We start from the raw sequence: 17,748 nt of genomic DNA on the forward strand, positions 1-17,748 counted from the left end.
CACTACTTTGAGGAAGATGTCACTGAACAAGTGAGCAAAGGAGCATTCCCGATTACTTCTATAAAGGCTTGTGCGAACTCTCCCCACGTGGAAAACAAAGGTTATTTCCTCCTTTTCACGTACCCTTCCTTTTTCCCATTTGTTGTGCATTATTTTTTATTCTTCCCTTCTTATCGTCTTCTTGCCCGTCCTTCTCCCTTTCTTTTAATTATTCTATCCATTCTTAGGTTCTTTCTGCCCTTCTTTTCTTATTTCCTTCTGTTCAGTAACCTTTCTTCCTGCCTTTTTACTTCCTTCCATCATCTCTCATGTCTTTTCTTCATATTTTTCTTTTTTGTTAGTTCACTGTGTTTTCAAGATGTTCTTCAGTCTTTCCTCGCTTCCAATTTTTGTTTTTGATTTCTTTGTTCCTTCCTTTTTTTTTCTTACTCCGTTCCTTTCATCCTTCATTCATTTCTTCTTTTTCTTTCTTCTTTTCTATCTGTCTTTCCCAAACTCTCTAGCTCTTTCTTTCCTCTTTTCCTTCTTTCTATTCATAGATAGCGTTAGTACTTTCTTTATTTCCTTCAATTCTGCTTCCTTTGTTTCTAACCAACCTTTTCACTTCTTGCGATTTTATATCCTTTCTCATTTCTTGTTCTCTCACTCCATTGGCATCTCACTTTTTTCTTTGCCATTTTCATAATTTTCTTTAATTCTGTCAAGAGTATGGGCTGTTTTGCACCACTTCGCCTGCACCCCACAGCAAATGTTATGTTAGCTTCTTTCTTGCAATATTTATTTGCTTCTATCTTGTGACCTGGGATCACAGATCAAATCTATTATTGGCAGTGCCACTAGAAGTATGCAGCACGGAAGGACCAAATTAGCCACACAGGACCACCTCTCCTTCAGAAGGCAGCTCAAGACCTGGCTCTTCGAGCACTGACCCCCCCCCCCCCCCCCCCCCCAGCGCCTTGAGACCCCTACAGGTGAGTAGCGCGCTTTATAAATGCAAATGATTGATTGATTGATTGATTGAATTATGCAGCTGGGGAGGATCAAATTATGCAGCAAGAAAAGGCAATTTATGCGGCTTAATGTGGCACATTTTGTGATGTATTACTTTATTATTTTCTCATTTTTACACTTAACAGTTAACAGTGTCTGGGCATTGGTTGCAACTCATTTGTACCAGCTTAACACCAAAATATAGCAATAAGCAGCAGAAAGAGACCAGTCAACCTCTGAAAAAGGCCTTCCACTGTGCAGCAGCACAAGTCGCAGCGTTTTCAGTAGCTTTTGAACCATTTGGGCTAGAAACAATCTTTTGTTGAATTCTGCACAGTATGCAGCAGATGATGTATTATGTGGCAAACACAGCAAATTCATCATTATGTAAAAAATGCAGTGGCCACACAACCGCATAATTCCAGTTGTCCTGGTTATAGGCCAGCCAAGAGCAAGTCATTTTAACCCCCACCGGAGCTGGTATAGCAAAGAGTGCTTCACTAGCCCTTACAACCATTAATAAGAACAGGCCAAATAATAATTAAAGAACACAGTTTAAACTAAAATATCAACTATTTTCGGTATATTTTTACTTACATAAATTAAAAAATATCAGAAATGTGCTCTTTTTTACTCTCAAATTACTTCTTTTGATTGTTTTTTGTCTTTTTCACAAAGGTCTTTTCAATTTGTGAAAGGCATTTTATTTCACTTCAGTTACTTAAAGCTAATGTGACTTGTAGGTGTATGCCTCAACTTCAGAGTTTGTCATTTTCTGTTAGTCTTATCAAGGTCAGCTGAGATTTGGCTAATTGTGTGGTGGGCATTGTGCAAACTGAGGGCGACAATGTTAGAGACTGAAATAGAATACAATTCTCAAAATGCAAGGTGGGTCTTGCCAGCTTTTGAGCAGTGTTATGTTGTAGAAGAGTCATCAGTTAACATTCAAGGAAGTACTAATACATAGTGGTCCCCAGGGGGGACCAAACCATATACTAAGAAAGTGGTATTAGAACCACGATTCGAGTCAGGATGATATCAAGAAGACGTAGAATTGCCGGGGACCCAGAGAACCACCCAAGGCAGGTAGATAGGGACCCCACAGAGAGCGTATGCAGTGTGTGAACACGACCGTGTGCTCCGTACAAGTCTATGTGCAAGTCGCGGTTTGATTTTTAAAGAATAGGAACCCTTCCCAGTGGACCCCGAAGAAACCCAGTAGAGGACAGAAGGTTGGAGAGCCACCCCACCCATGGATACTGTGGTACCCAAGTTACCTATCCCAGGGAAGCCGGGTCCAAACATGGATTCTTGAAGAGGAGTACCTGAAAGCAGACGGGACAGATGTCAATCGGTAGTGACCAGGATCCCTGGAAGACAAATGCCCTCCGATGTCGGGTGCTTCAGGAAAGATGACGATGACCTTGACTCTGCAGCTGCGAGGACCAGGCGACGCTGGGGATGACCAGGACCCGGATACGAGCTGCCCCATGAAGGATGTCGAGTACTGAGGGGTCGGTGTCCAGTGGGAGCACCAACAAGCCTTGGCAAATGCAACCTATACAGGAAGTCAAAAGGTGCATGTTTGGAACCAGCAAGGTCCAGGACACTCACCACAAGCAGGGGAGTAAAGGCTGACCTCGAGCAATCAGAGGAGCCCAAGTAAAACAAAGGTGACCCCCTAATGAACCCACATGCCGGAGGCACAGGAGTCGCCTCCACAGGTCCTGCACGGACCCTGTATGGTGCACAGGCACAGACACTGCCGGAGACTGAGAGGGAGATTAAGTCAGGCCCAAACGAAGTCCAGCAAAGTCCAAAGTGCCCAGACGGTAGAAGTGCAGGGGTTTCATTTCTGAATCTTATCCCATGGCAAATCTCGGAACCGACACCCAGGTAAGCCCTTAAGTACCCTAGGGAAAGGGTGGTGGCGATTCAGGGGACCCTCCCAGGGGAGAGTTTGGACAGGGGGGAGTTTACTCCCATGTCCTTTGTCCAGTTTTGTGCCAGAGCGGGAGCCAACGGCTCCCAGGACTGGTTTGAACTAGACTATACAGAGGGACATCAAATGTACCCCTCATGCAGACTTTCTGGTGCTGGGAAGAGCACCCACCCAGACCTCATACACTAAGGGCCAGATGTAGGACCAATCTAAATTGCGATTCGCAATTTGCGCTCGTTTGCGAGTTGCAAATTGCGAGTCGCAATTTAGAATGTACAACAGTGTCAGAGACACTGATTGCAATTCCCAATGGGTCCGCAAAATGCGAGGCTCATGAATATTAATGAACCACTCGCAATTTGCGACCCCATTAGGAATGGCTGGCCCTCCCAGGGATGGTGGCCTGCTGGGCTCAGCCGACCTCCATGACTGGGACTGCTTTTCAATAAAGCAGGTTTTTTAAAAAAATGCAGCCCGTTTTCCTTAAAGGAAATAGGGATGCATTTAAAAAAGAAAAATGAAATGCTTTGGTTTTATTTTTTAAGTGCAGGCAGTGGTCCTGGGACCACTGTCAGCCTCAAAAAAATATATTTCCTTGCATTTGCAAAGGGGAAGGGGTCCCCAGGGGACCCCTTCCCTTTTGTGAGTGCATTACCACCCTCTTGAAGAGGGTGGTAATTTGCAAGTGTTTTGCGACCGCAATTGCGGTCCCAAAACATTCATACATGGCTTTGGGGTGGCTATTAGGAAGGGAATGCCCCTTCCTAATAGCAACTCACAAAACACTATTTTGCGAGTCGCAATTTATTTGCGACTCGCAAAATAGTGTTTGTACATGGCCCACAAGGATTTAATTCCTATCGTACATCTGGCCCTAAATCCTGTCTGGGAGGTGGTCACACCTCCCTGTGATTGGATGCCTATTGTTCTACCTTCCCCTGCTCAAGCTTGGCTCAGAGGCAGGAGGGCAGAAATGTGTCTCTGGTTGGCAGCAACCTTTTTGTGCTGTCCAGGTCAAGAAGGTTGGTACCGGGAACACTGAGAGCCTAACGGCAGGCTCTTCCAGTGCTTGGAATCATACCTCCCACTCTGTTTACGGTGTAGGGGTATGATTTCCACAAGTTTGATACCGAACATGATAGGATATATTGCAACCATTTTGGAGATTGTCATTGCACGATTACACTGTGCCCCTCTATATAGTATATGGCTGCTTCACTGACAACCAAGGATAATAGAATCTGTAGGCTGCAGGTGTGTCCTGCTCAAGCAGGGGCACTCTCTTACTTAGAACCAAGGACCCTGCCTTCGGGATTGCAAAGGCCTGCTATAGTGGTGACTTACAGGTTTTAAGTGCAGTGACCCTTAAATATAGTAAACCTATATTTAGTATGTGGTGCATGCACCAAAGTACACAGGCTGCAATGGCAGGCCTGTAGTTCCCATTTGAATGGTCTCCCAAGGGTGCATAATCCATGCTTTGCCAATGGTTGACCTCTGGGGTACCTATGCCCTGGGTACATGGGTACCATTTACAAGGGACTGACCAGGGTACCCCAGTATCCAATCTGGGATGTACCTAAGTACTGAGCATACCAATTTAAATGTGATGTAAGGGCTCATAAATAAGCCCCTGAGTTTCTACAGTAATATCGATCAGGGTAGTTGGCCTATCATGCCCTATACATAGTGCCATCTGTACACAGCCAAATGTCATAGTCAGTAGGCCACAGGACATGGCTCAGGTCCTAGCTATATGCCATGCTACATTCTTAAAAACTAACAGTTACTGAGGAAGTTGTACTGTGGACAGACTCTGGAGAGAGGCATGTCCCCCCGAGTACTGGCGAACAGGGAAATGGGGACTCACTATGCTCAGTGCCTATTTTACTTGGTTGCAGGCCCAATAGATAGACGGGCATTGATGCTGAGCACAGGAGACTGTCGAATGCTTGAATACATCTATAAAATAAAAAATCTGAAATTAAATAATCACCAATTTCTGACAACAAGCTCTAAAAGGTAATTGGTGAAACTTCTCTAACACTTCAGAAATGGTACATTTCTAAAACTAACTTCATATTTTCCTATTTGAAAAATCAACATGGACGAAACATCATTTTTAGGTCTTGGCTAGACAGCGCTGTTCCCATTTGCTGACTCCATCATTGCTCTCATATTATTTCTCCCCATTTGTCCATGGCATGCATTTACCATGCCTCTTCCTGTGTTTAGCCCTCCCCAAGAGAAGGGGCCAATTACACTATCTTTCCACTGATTTCATTTTAGGTTTTGTTTCAGGAACTACAGTTTTCTTTGTTAAAGAGCACCTAACATGAATGCAAGTATTTTCACTCGCTCCAAAGTCTTCTGTAAACATGCTTGTAAATCTTGTTCTTATCTCATCATATTTGCTGTGAATTCAAAAAAAGAGGTCAGATGTCCCCAACCCCCTACCACTTCTCTGCTTCTTGAATACGGCATAGGTGAGTAAAAACACAGGTTAAAGGAGATGCTGCTGTCGCTGCCAGGCTTCATTCAAGGACTGAGATCAAATGTCAGATGCTGTTTTTACAATGAGCCTGTTCTGTGCTCAAATCCCCTTCTGCTTTGCTGATTGTTTTAGTTTCTTATCCAACCCACCTCCTTATGCACATGTTGCTTCTTTCTGTCCCACAACAACTCTCCCCCCTCTCCCTGTTGCTTCTTATCCCAATACCCTTCCCTCCATCTGTCGTAAATAAAGTATTACGCACTCATAATTTCTATATGTATCAATATGATCATGCATAAAGCAAGAGGCTGAGTCTGTGGTATCAGGTTCAAAAGGGCTTTATTCCAATAACTCGAGTTATAGGGAGAATAGTTCCATCACCACAAGGGATCAGGAAGGGTCTTCTGCTCAGAATTCTCAAACTTTATTCACAGAGTACAGTATATATACATTCAATGATATACGTAAGCAGGAGTGCTTCAGGCAGAGCAAGAGAGAATGAGATAAGAGCATGTGGGTGTGTAAGTAGGCGTGAAGGTGGGCGTCCATGTGGGCGTCCACTTGATGATCATAGGTGAATGTCATAGGTGGGTGGATACCTGGAGGGGGTTGCGTGATCAGCTGGAACTTTACTGGAACTTTGCCTTACTTGTGCTCAACTCGAGCATGACGTGTAACTGACGTGGGGAAGGGCTGCTGTGCAATCGGGGAGTCTGGAAGTGAGGCCTTCAGTGTCAGGACGACCAGCACATCTTGTATTATCTAATATCTAAAGTCTGGAGCAGGGACTGATTTGTGACATAGGTTGCCCATCACCAAGAGCCAATGTGGCATCTATTTCTTCATTCACTGCGTAGGCCTTACATGGGGGCTATGGGCTTTTCACTAAAGTGAGCTTTGCAATCACACAAAAAGAGACAGAAAGGCTAGGCTCTCTCCTTTGCAGACGGGTCGTGTTTATTCCTCCTTCTCCAGGCAGGAATGTGGTTCAGTAGGAGTAAGCAGATAACCGTGCTCAATACTGTCTCGGCACCTCGGACAGGGCCCCTTTGGCTGAGGCCCAAGTGTGCAAGGCCAAGGATACGCAGCTGCAGCTCTCAGAGCGTCTGAGGCCTGAAACCTCTTTTCGGCTCTGGCGGAGCCACAAAAATGGGTTTTTTCATGAAAATGACACGAGTGCAGGAAAACATGATGCAAAACGTGTAGGCCTCAGTGCAGATTTGTCGTTTCTCTCATGGGAGACTGGATGATGGCAGGCCACGTTATAGCATAAGCATCGTGATAGACAGGCCATGGAGGGGAAATGCATGGGATACATGCATGTGTACATAAAGCGTTGGGGGGCACATAGGGGACACATAGGTCTCACAATTTTTATTTCCTCATTCCCTCCTTGTCCCCTAGTGGACCCTTCATGTCACATCTATTCTCATGAGACAGTCGATCTGTTCTTGCAGCATTATTTTTCCATTTTCAATGCTCTGTAAATGGGGATGTGGAACACATGCAGTAGCACACAGACCGCAAACGGCCGGGACACACTGCAGACATAGACAACAACTGAATATCATTAGTAGTATTAATCCACAGACGGTCAACACTTTCCATCCCCATGCCGATATTATTCCCCAGAGCCAACTGGACCAAGTCCGCGTGCCTGGGTCTTGATGTATGCTTTGGGCAATCTTGTGGAGCCTTGTTATTGCTTTGTATACAGACGGTGCGTTATTAGGGATGAAAACGCAACAGCTGGAGCCGATGACCCTACAAGCCCCGCCCCTATCCGCCAGGATGACGTCAAGAACAAGACGATTCTGAAGAACGACCATTCTCATAGCAGACTGTTCCTGGGTCAAGTTCCCCAGGGCTGATGCAGTCTCATTTGCAACTGTTTCTAGAATCCTTGTTAGCCTGCGGATAAGTTTACTATTCTGGACGGGACCTATGAAGAAAAAAAATCCTTTGTTGAAATCTGTATATTGCTCCCAAGCTGTCTCAGTTTGGTCAATGCCGGAGGCATCGAGCCCTCGTCTGTGTCTGATAAGTGCTAGTTGGAGATCTTGATGATAGTTCGATGGGGCCAAGAAAACGGGTGGTAAAAGAAATGATATGTAGCACGTCCCGCCCCAGTCTAAGGGCAGTTGCACATAGGCTGTCTGGCCACAAATAAAGTAGGTGTGTCGTGATACTCTGAAATAGGACTTTCCTTTGTCTTTAAACACTATTATAGTATTACACTCGCTGTGCCCCAAATGTACTGAGCCTTCTTTTCTGACACACAAGTTCCCTTTTACTGGCAGGACTGTAAGTGAGGATGGACCTAAATTGTGTATGGGCTTGACATTCAACACTATAAAGTCGAGGGTCACATTTCCTTGCAGATACTCTTCATTTTCTAGATCTGTACCTTTCCTTTGGGGAGGACCTTCTTCATCTGGGAAACATGCTTCATTCATGACTTTATTCAAGTTACCCCATGCCCCTACACTCCTTGTCTTGACATTCTTTGGCATCACCGTTGATGGATGTCATTAAGGCAAACCATGCTCCGCAAGAACCATTATGGGAGAATGGAAAAGGGAAAAGAGGCAACACTCCCTTCACCTTCTGATACGGGGGAAGTCGGCCACAGACCCAGCAGTCTGTAGCATTGCTAGTCTGATGTGAATGGTGCAGCATCTGAATAAAGGTATTGTTGCGTAAGGCAAGTCGATATGATAGCTCATGGGATGGCAGATCACTAAATGTGTGCTTTATGGTATCATTGGTGGAGGAGTGTAACAGTGAGGCAATAGGAGGAAAAATAGCATGTAGTATTAAGCTGATACATATTATCGTGATGCACAGAAGAAATAGAAAAATCAAAGTCACTATACATCTACCACGTAATATTTTACAGTATTTGCTTTTCATCTTGCTCTTTTTATCATTATTATTGTCCGAGATCTTATGCAAGCCAGAATACATGTTCAACCGCTTCACCACCTAGTGGACTTAAAATTGATCAAACGGGTTCTGACTTTTTAGATCTAAGTTTAGCTTTGTACTCCTGCTGGGGAGTCTCCTCTAGTAAAGGGGGCTCAAAGTCTGAAAAGTTTGTGTCCTTTTTAAAAGAATCGTTATTCCCGAAGTAGCGTTTACAATGATGAAGATGAACCCATCCTTTCCGTCCTTCGACCTTAACGGCTGTCCTCGTGGTTAATAACACTAACTTCGACGCCTTCCACCTCGGCTCAAGAGGGCTCGATCTATCAAAGTTCCTTATTAGGACATAATCCCCAGGAGCGATGGAGTGTTCCTTGACCTGGGTGTTGTCAGGGAAGGCGGCAGCAACCTGCGAACGACAAGAGAGTAGTGCAGACATCAAGGAAGCCAGGTAATCTGTCAGCATGTTACTATCAACATCAGTAATCTTTTTAGGCATCGGAGTGCCCCACATATTCGGTGGTCTACCAAAGACCACTTCATAGGGAGATAAGCCTGTTCTAGAATGGGCTACCATTCGCATGTAAAAGAGGGCAACCGGCAGGGCTACCATCCAATCTATACCTTTGTCTGCGCAAATCTTTGCTAGTTTTATCTTTAAGGTCTGATTGTGTCTTTCTACAAGGCCTGCTGCCTCAGGATGTCGTACACAATGGAACTTCCAGGTATACCCTAACAGAAGGGACACCTGTTTCATGAGTTCAGAGGAGAAAGGCTGACCGTTGTCGGAATATACGACACGCGGTAATCCATAACGTGGGAAAAACTCTCGCACCAATTGTCTGGCGGTAGTTACAGCAGTATAATCAGGGACTGGATAAGCTTCTGTCCACCTTGTCAGTGAACATACTACTACCAGGACATATTTGTAACCTCTACATCTGTCCATTTGGATATAATCCATTTGGAGGACTTCAAAAGGATGGTCAGGTGGATGGAATCCACCTTGATCCATCGGAATGCCTTTACCTGGATTGAATTGGCAACAGATCATACATGTTCTGACCTTTTGTTTCGCTGCTGCACGCAGGTGCTTGTTGAACCATATATTCTGTAAGCTGTCTAGCATTGCTTTCTCTCCTAAGTGTGCAGGACTATGTGCGGTATTTATGATCACTTGTACCATCGAATCAGGAAGAAACCATGTTGTTTTGCCCTTAGTCATCCAACCCTGATCAGTCAGTACCCCTCCTTGTTCCGACCATTTTTTTAATTCGTCTAGAGTAGCATGTGTCTGTATGTCTTGTACATCCCTGGAAGGATCCCTGACTGTCATGGCTTTGGTCATTGATGGTATCTGTGAGTTTGTCATGTCTAGTGGGGTCTGAGCTGTCTGTTTAGCAGTTCGGTCTGCCAGATCATTGCCTTGAGAAATGGTTTCTGTGTCTTTAGTATGTGCTTTGCATTTTAGGATAGCTATGGCTGTCGGTAAATGTATCGCTTCCAGAAGGGCTTGTATAAGGGGGCCATGCTGTATCTTGGCCCCCTGAGAGGTCAAGAAACCTCTTTCTCTCCACAGTACTCCGAAGTCATGAACTACCCCGAATGCGTATTGTGAATCGGTGTAAATGTTTACTCTCAAGTGCTTAGCTCTTATGCATGCTTGTGTCAGAGCGATGAGCTCTGCTGCTTGTGCTGACAGTATGTCTATTCTTTTAGTCTCTATGATTTCAGTAGCAGTGGTCACTGCATAAGCTGCCACTAATTCTCCCGCCCCCGTCCTCATGCATGAGCCGTCAACATAGAGTGTTAGGTCAGGGTCTGGGAGTGCAACATCTGTCAAGTCTTGTCTTGGTTTAGTCACGGTATGTATCACTTCAACACAGTCATGTGGTGGAATGTTTTCTGTACTAGAGGGCAAAAGAGTAGCAGGATTCAGTATGTTGCATCGTCTGATCTCTATGTGTGGTTGAAATAACGTCAGCTCATAACCTGTCAGTCTCGCTACAGTCAGGTGTTGGGTTTATGTTCGGTTCAAGAGAACCTCCACTGCGTGCGGTACTTGTACTGTCAAGGGGTGGCCTAGCACTATCTTATGGCTAAGGCCGTTGCTGCAACAGATTTTAAGCACGCAGGCAAAGCCTGTGCTACCGGGTCCAATGTACTAGAAAAATAAGCACAGGGCTTGTGTTTTCCTGCATGATCTTGTGTTAGGACAGATAGTGCTGTTCCATCCCGCTCTGTCACAAAAAGCATAAAAGATTTGTTGTAATCAGGGATCGCTAAAACTGGTGCTTGACATAAAGCTCTTTTTAATTCTTCAAATGCCACAGTGTGTTCTTGTGTCCAAGGGAGGACATTAGTAGAAGCTGCCTCCTGTGTCGTCAACTGTATTAGGGGCTTGGCTATGTAAGCATACTGGGGGATCCACTGCCTGCAATATGAAGTGAGGCAATGAATGCACGTACCTCCTTTTGTGTCTTGGGCTGTGAAAGGCCAGAAATCAATTGAATACGTTCTGGTGTCAGTCGCCTACCCTCCTTGGATAGCAAGTGCCCAAGGTACGCAACTTGCTGTTCACAGAATTGTAGCTTCGAAGGGGACACCTTGAGCCCCTTGTCAGCCAGGAAATGTAAAACCGTGAGTGATGCATCTTCACAGTCAGTTTCCGATCTTGCAGTGATGAGAATGTCATCTACATACTGTATCAGTGCTGTAGTGGTAGGCATATGAATACTGTCTAGTTGTCGTTTGAGTGCCTGACTGTAGATGCTAGGACTTTCCGTGAAGCCCTGTGGTGCTCTTGTGAATCTGAAGCTGCGGCCTTTTAAACTGAAACCAAAAAGATATTGGCTGTTTGGATGTATTGGGATACTGAAAAATGCGTTCTTCAGATCGATAACTGTAAAGAACGTAGCCTTTGCATCAATAGCAGTCAATAATGAAGAAATGTCCGGGACCACAGGGTACTGTGGCACCACACATTTGTTTAATTCTCGCAGGTCCACAACTAATCTATAGACAGGTGTTGTATTGGGATCAGTTTGTTTAAGAATAGGAAGAACAGGTGAGTTGCATATGTTTGAATCCGTCTCTACCACCACCCCTTGTGCAATGAGTTCATCGATTATTCTCAGTAACCCTACTTCAGCCTCAGGTGGGATTTTGTATTGTCTAATCCGTGGCAGCACTACTCCTTCCTTGAGGGTGACCTGGTGTGGTGTAATGTTCATGAAACCTACGTCAGTCGGGCCTTGTGCCCATAGGTGCTGTGGTACATTTCGGAGCCTGATGTCAATATCTTTCATTACAAAATGTCCCTTGAAATCCCGTAAATACAGTCGCACTCCTTCTGGCGAGCAACAGATAATTGCTCCCAGTTCCTTTAATGTCTTTATACCAAGTAAGTTTTCTGGACATGATTTAGTAAGCAGTAAGTCTGTTGTATGTATTAGTGGACCAACTCCTAAAGGGACTGGTTCTGAAACCTCATTAATAATAGGCTTTCCTGAAAAGCCCAGGGATATGTTCTTTGAGCCCGAGAGGGGTGCCCCTGGAACCTCGGAATGACTGATGGTAGTTCCACTCGCCCCAGTGTCAATCAAAAACTTTTTATCTTGTCCTAGTAAACATGCATGTACATAGGGACCCTCTTGGTTCACAGGAACTGGAATAAGGGGCAAGTCGAATTCCCTCTCTGGGCTGCTTCATGAATATGCTTGGTATTCTGGATAGTTAGTTTGAGCGTGCTCATACATTTGTGTTGTGGCGTGGGCTGGTGCAGGTGCATGGACAGGTGGTGGCGGCGGTGGGAACGTATCTGATGTCTGATGTGTGTTATTTTCCTTGGGAGGATAAGGACGTGGCTTTGTTTTACCTATAGCTATATTGTGTTTCAGGACTGCACATTCATTTACGAAGTGGCCTGGCTTCTTGCAATAATTACAGGTCCCACTAGTTTGTTTCGTGCTATTCTTGTTCGTGTTTGTGTTTGACGGTGTCGATTGGGCCACCAGCATCTTCATCTTTGTGTCTTTCATGCGTCTCTTTTCCTGGTCGTGTTCTTCTCTAATTCTGTTCTGGTGATATTGTAACATCGGTAACATTTGGGAAGGGCTGTTTGCTTGCCAAGTGCTCTCAACCTTCAGTACCCTATACTTTACCTCTGGTAGGGAATTTTCTACTAGTTTGCTCACGAAAAGATGGGGATATGAATCGCTACCGGGCTTAAGGCCACTATTGATAGTGAAACATTTCTCAAACCTAGAGTACAAATCGCTAGTGTCCTCATCTGGTTTCTGTTTACAGGCTGAAATAGCATCCCAGTCTTCCTTCTTAGTAACTAATAATCTGGGCAAAACTTGTACAAGGAGTTCAGGTAAGTCTTTAGCTCGGGGACCCAGACCAACCCCCGGGCCTCTTTCTTCTTCCTCTGTTTCCAACAGATCCCAGCTAATCTTTTTCTCTCCCACCTCCCAGTCCTTTCCTTTAAGCTTCTCGTAAATACCAGCAGGCAATAGTACTTTTAATAACTTTAGAATGTCAGCATATGTATATTCTCCTAAGCGGAGAATGTCTTTTAGTTCTCGGTGAAAACCCCCCGGATCTTTATCATGGGAGGGCAACATTTTTTTCATTTCCAGTATCTCTAATTTTGACAAGGGGGTGTAGACATACACCCGTTGCAGCACATTGTTTGCATCCTTTACAGGATGAACCTCTCGTAGGGGGTTCAGCTTGTCGTATAACTGTCCCTTATCCTGTGGTGGAGCGGGAAGCAGGGACCTAGTCACGTATACTATATATTTGTGTCGCTGATCCAGGATGACATTAATCAATTCAGTACCCATGTTCATCCACCTGTCTAGTATTATGTCGTCCAGCAACTTATACAATAGACCAGGACCAGAATATTGACTCTCATACAACGTAATCAAATGTTGGACCATGTAAACACCAGCTATGCGCTGTTCGTTTGGTGGGAGGCTCAAGAACGTCTGTGCTACGATATCATTATTATATGTATCGTATTGGGATACCCACAGGGTGGCTGACCGTGCTAATTCATTTTCGGTCGGGGTGAGGGGCTGATCGTTACCTAACCATTTATTCACCGCTTTTTCGGTGATTTGGAACAAACTTTCAAGGGAATATCTTTCTTTTATAGCCGTTCCCTGTTTACGGTGATTGAGGCCCTTGGGCCTCTCGAACCGTCGGGCATGGCCCACATATAGTAATCTGTCTTTGTCCCCTGCTTCGTCATCAGAGGCTGACTCAGCCTTTTCGTCCGGTCCTGCTTTGTGTGAGGCTATTATTGCCTTTCGGATTTTGGCCAACATGTTGTCTGTCTGACCTGATTTATCATGCTGACCGGCATCTATGCGATCACTCCAACCAATATAACAACGGTCTACGTCCCCGTCACCTTCGTCTTTTTCCCTGATCAGACAGTTAATCAGGAAGCGAAGGATATAGTTCTTAATAATTACTTTTCTATTTTGTATGGCTTCTGCTATGCACTCAGGACCTTCCCCTGTTCTTATGAATGTGTACATTTTCTTTAGATGTTTATCCATATCTGGTAATTTTTCCAAATCTGCGACTGCTCGTCTAAGCCTTAGTGAAAACACGAGCATTCTGCCCTTTCCTGGATCTGGATCATATATACATTCGGAGATGTCTACTTTTACTGTTGGCCCCCCTCCTGATGTTGTCCCGGATCCTCCCTCCTCACCGTCCTCGAGCTCCTGGAGCTGGGCTTGCGTTGGGGGTGCAGGGAAAGATCCGTCCACGTATGCTGGTGGGGATTCCTCTAGGTAGGTGTTAATAAACTTTTCGGATGCTGTTGGTTTTATTTTCGGGGTACTTGCGGTGGCACTCTAATGGGTCTTTCTACTGGGGCCACTCTTGCTAGTTCCTCTGAAAGGACGGGATAAATACCAGCAACGACAGTATTTCTTTCTCTTTCAGTCTGCTCTCTTTTTACCCGTTCCCCTTCCTCCTGTAATTTCTTTTCTTTGGCTTTTTCGGACTCCTGTTTACTTCTCTCTGCTTTGTGGAACTCTTTCTCTGTTCTTCTATGTGACTCTTTGCGCCAAAACTCAATGGCATCCTTCTGAGCAGGTCTACATTTTCTCTTCCATAGCTCTTCCTCTACCTTCATGATGCATTCCGCATCCCACGTTCCCGTGATAGGCCATCTATACTTTGTCTCTAAATCCTTCGTGTAATCCACCCATAGTTCTAAAAACAACACGGCATCTAAACCATGCTTACAGTACATGAAATGTCCAGGTGTGTCTCTAGGCGGAATGTTAACTGGTTCCTCTAGTACACCTTTTCTGGTACATATCTTACGCAGTTTCGAAAACAATGGCATGTTGGAATGTAACCGAAAACAAAAATCACAATGCCCCAAAAACAAAAATCACAATCAAACAAACTTACATAAAAGCCTGACACATTCAAACCTAACTGAACCTGACTAAGACAATAACATTCATACAGTTAAATCGGTGCACCTGAATACTTGACTTGAATACTTGATGCATGCTCTTGAATACTTGAAAACATACCGGTCTCACAGGTGAGACACGTCTTTACCGTGTTCATTAAATGAACCCGTCTTTATGCAACCCCCATGAAAAACTCACCGGGAAGCAGAACTTGAAGGCCTCGGACACTTGATGCTGCGCAGGGAATGGCGTATCTTTGGTGGATCTCTAGAAACCTCGGACACAGCTCTCTCGCAGGGTGGGCTCTGGGTCGGGACGATCCGCAATCCTCACCGCCTCGTATGGATGCCTGGTCGCAGTCCGTCTCCTTCGTTGGCCTGAGGGAGTTGGCGGGAAAACCCGCGACGTGTACACTTGAAGTCCGTCACGGCTGTGGAAGGGGGCAAAACTGGACCTTCATCTCCGGCGCGTGGGGAAGGAGATTTGTCCCTATTCGGGCGCCATTAATGTCGTAAATAAAGTATTACGCACTCATAATTTCTATATGTATCAATATGATCATGCATAAAGCAAGAGGCTGAGTCTGTGGTATCAGGTTCAAAAGGGCTTTATTCCAATAACTCGAGTTATAGGGAGAATAGTTCCATCACCACAAGGGATCAGGAAGGGTCTTCTGCTCAGAATTCTCAAACTTTATTCACAGAGTACAGTATATATACATTCAATAATATACGTAAGCAGGAGTGCTTCAGGCAGAGCAAGAGAGAATGAGATAAGAGCATGTGGGTGTGTAAGTAGGCGTGAAGGTGGGCGTCCATGTGGGCGTCCACTTGATGATCATAGGTGAATGTCATAGGTGGGTGGATACCCGGAGGGGGTTGCGTGATCAGCTGGAACTTTACTGGAACTTTGCCTTACTTGTGCTCAACTCGAGCATGACGTGTAACTGACGTGGGGAAGGGCTGCTGTGCAATCGGGGAGTCTGGAAGTGAGGCCTTCAGTGTCAGGACGACCAGCACATCTTGTATTATCTAATATCTAAAGTCTGGAGCAGGGACTGATTTGTGACATAGGTTGCCCATCACCAAGAGCCAATGTGGCATCTATTTCTTCATTCACTGCGTAGGCCTTACATGGGGGCTATGGGCTTTTCACTAAAGTGAGCTTTGCAATCACACAAAAAGAGACAGAAAGGCTAGGCTCTCTCCTTTGCAGACGGGTCGTGTTTATTCCTCCTTCTCCAGGCAGGAATGTGGTTCAGTAGGAGTAAGCAGATAACCGTGCTCAATACTGTCTCGGCACCTCGGACAGGGCCCCTTTGGCTGAGGCCCAAGTGTGCAAGGCCAAGGATACGCAGCTGCAGCTCTCAGAGCGTCTGAGGCCTGAAACCTCTTTTCGGCTCTGGCGGAGCCACAAAAATGGGTTTTTTCATGAAAATGACACGAGTGCAGGAAAACATGATGCAAAACGTGTAGGCCTCAGTGCAGATTTGTCGTTTCTCTCATGGGAGACTGGATGATGGCAGGCCACGTTATAGCATAAGCATCGTGATAGACAGGCCATGGAGGGGAAATGCATGGGATACATGCATGTGTACATAAAGCGTTGGGGGGCACATAGGGGACACATAGGTCTCACAATTTTTATTTCCTCATTCCCTCCTTGTCCCCTAGTGGACCCTTCATGTCACATCTATTCTCATGAGACAGTCGATCTGTTCTTGCAGCATTATTTTTCCATTTTCAATGCTCTGTAAATGGGGATGTGGAACACATGCAGTAGCACACAGACCGCAAACGGCCGGGACACACTGCAGACATAGACAACAACTGAATATCATTAGTAGTATTAATCCACAGACGGTCAACACTTTCCATCCCCATGCCGATATTATTCCCCAGAGCCAACTGGACCAAGTCCGCGTGCCTGGGTCTTGATGTATGCTTTGGGCAATCTTGTGGAGCCTTGTTATTGCTTTGTATACAGACGGTGCGTTATTAGGGATGAAAACGCAACAGCTGGAGCCGATGACCCTACAAGCCCCGCCCCTATCCGCCAGGATGACGTCAAGAACAAGACGATTCTGAAGAACGACCATTCTCATAGCAGACTGTTCCTGGGTCAAGTTCCCCAGGGCTGATGCAGTCTCATTTGCAACTGTTTCTAGAATCCTTGTTAGCCTGCGGATAAGTTTACTATTCTGGACGGGACCTATGAAGAAAAAAAATCCTTTGTTGAAATCTGTATATTGCTCCCAAGCTGTCTCAGTTTGGTCAATGCCGGAGGCATCGAGCCCTCGTCTGTGTCTGATAAGTGCTAGTTGGAGATCTTGATGATAGTTCGATGGGGCCAAGAAAACGGGTGGTAAAAGAAATGATATGTAGCACGTCCCGCCCCAGTCTAAGGGCAGTTGCACATAGGCTGTCTGGCCACAAATAAAGTAGGTGTGTCGTGATTCTCTGAAATAGGACTTTCCTTTGTCTTTAAACACTATTATAGTATTACACTCGCTGTGCCCCAAATGTACTGAGCCTTCTTTTCTGACACACAAGTTCCCTTTTACTGGCAGGACTGTAAGTGAGGATGGACCTAAATTGTGTATGGGCTTGACATTCAACACTATAAAGTCGAGGGTCACATTTCCTTGCAGATACTCTTCATTTTCTAGATCTGTACCTTTCCTTTGGGGAGGACCTTCTTCATCTGGGAAACATGCTTCATTCATGACTTTATTCAAGTTACCCCATGCCCCTACACTCCTTGTCTTGACATTCTTTGGCATCACCGTTGATGGATGTCATTAAGGCAAACCATGCTCCGCAAGAACCATTATGGGAGAATGGAAAAGGGAAAAGAGGCAACACTCCCTTCACCTTCTGATACGGGGGAAGTCGGCCACAGACCCAGCAGTCTGTAGCATTGCTAGTCTGATGTGAATGGTG

Source organism: Triturus cristatus, chromosome 1_2 (assembly GCF_964204655.1).
Source record: "Triturus cristatus chromosome 1_2, aTriCri1.1, whole genome shotgun sequence".
In the NCBI taxonomy this organism is placed as follows: Eukaryota; Metazoa; Chordata; class Amphibia; order Caudata; family Salamandridae; genus Triturus; species Triturus cristatus.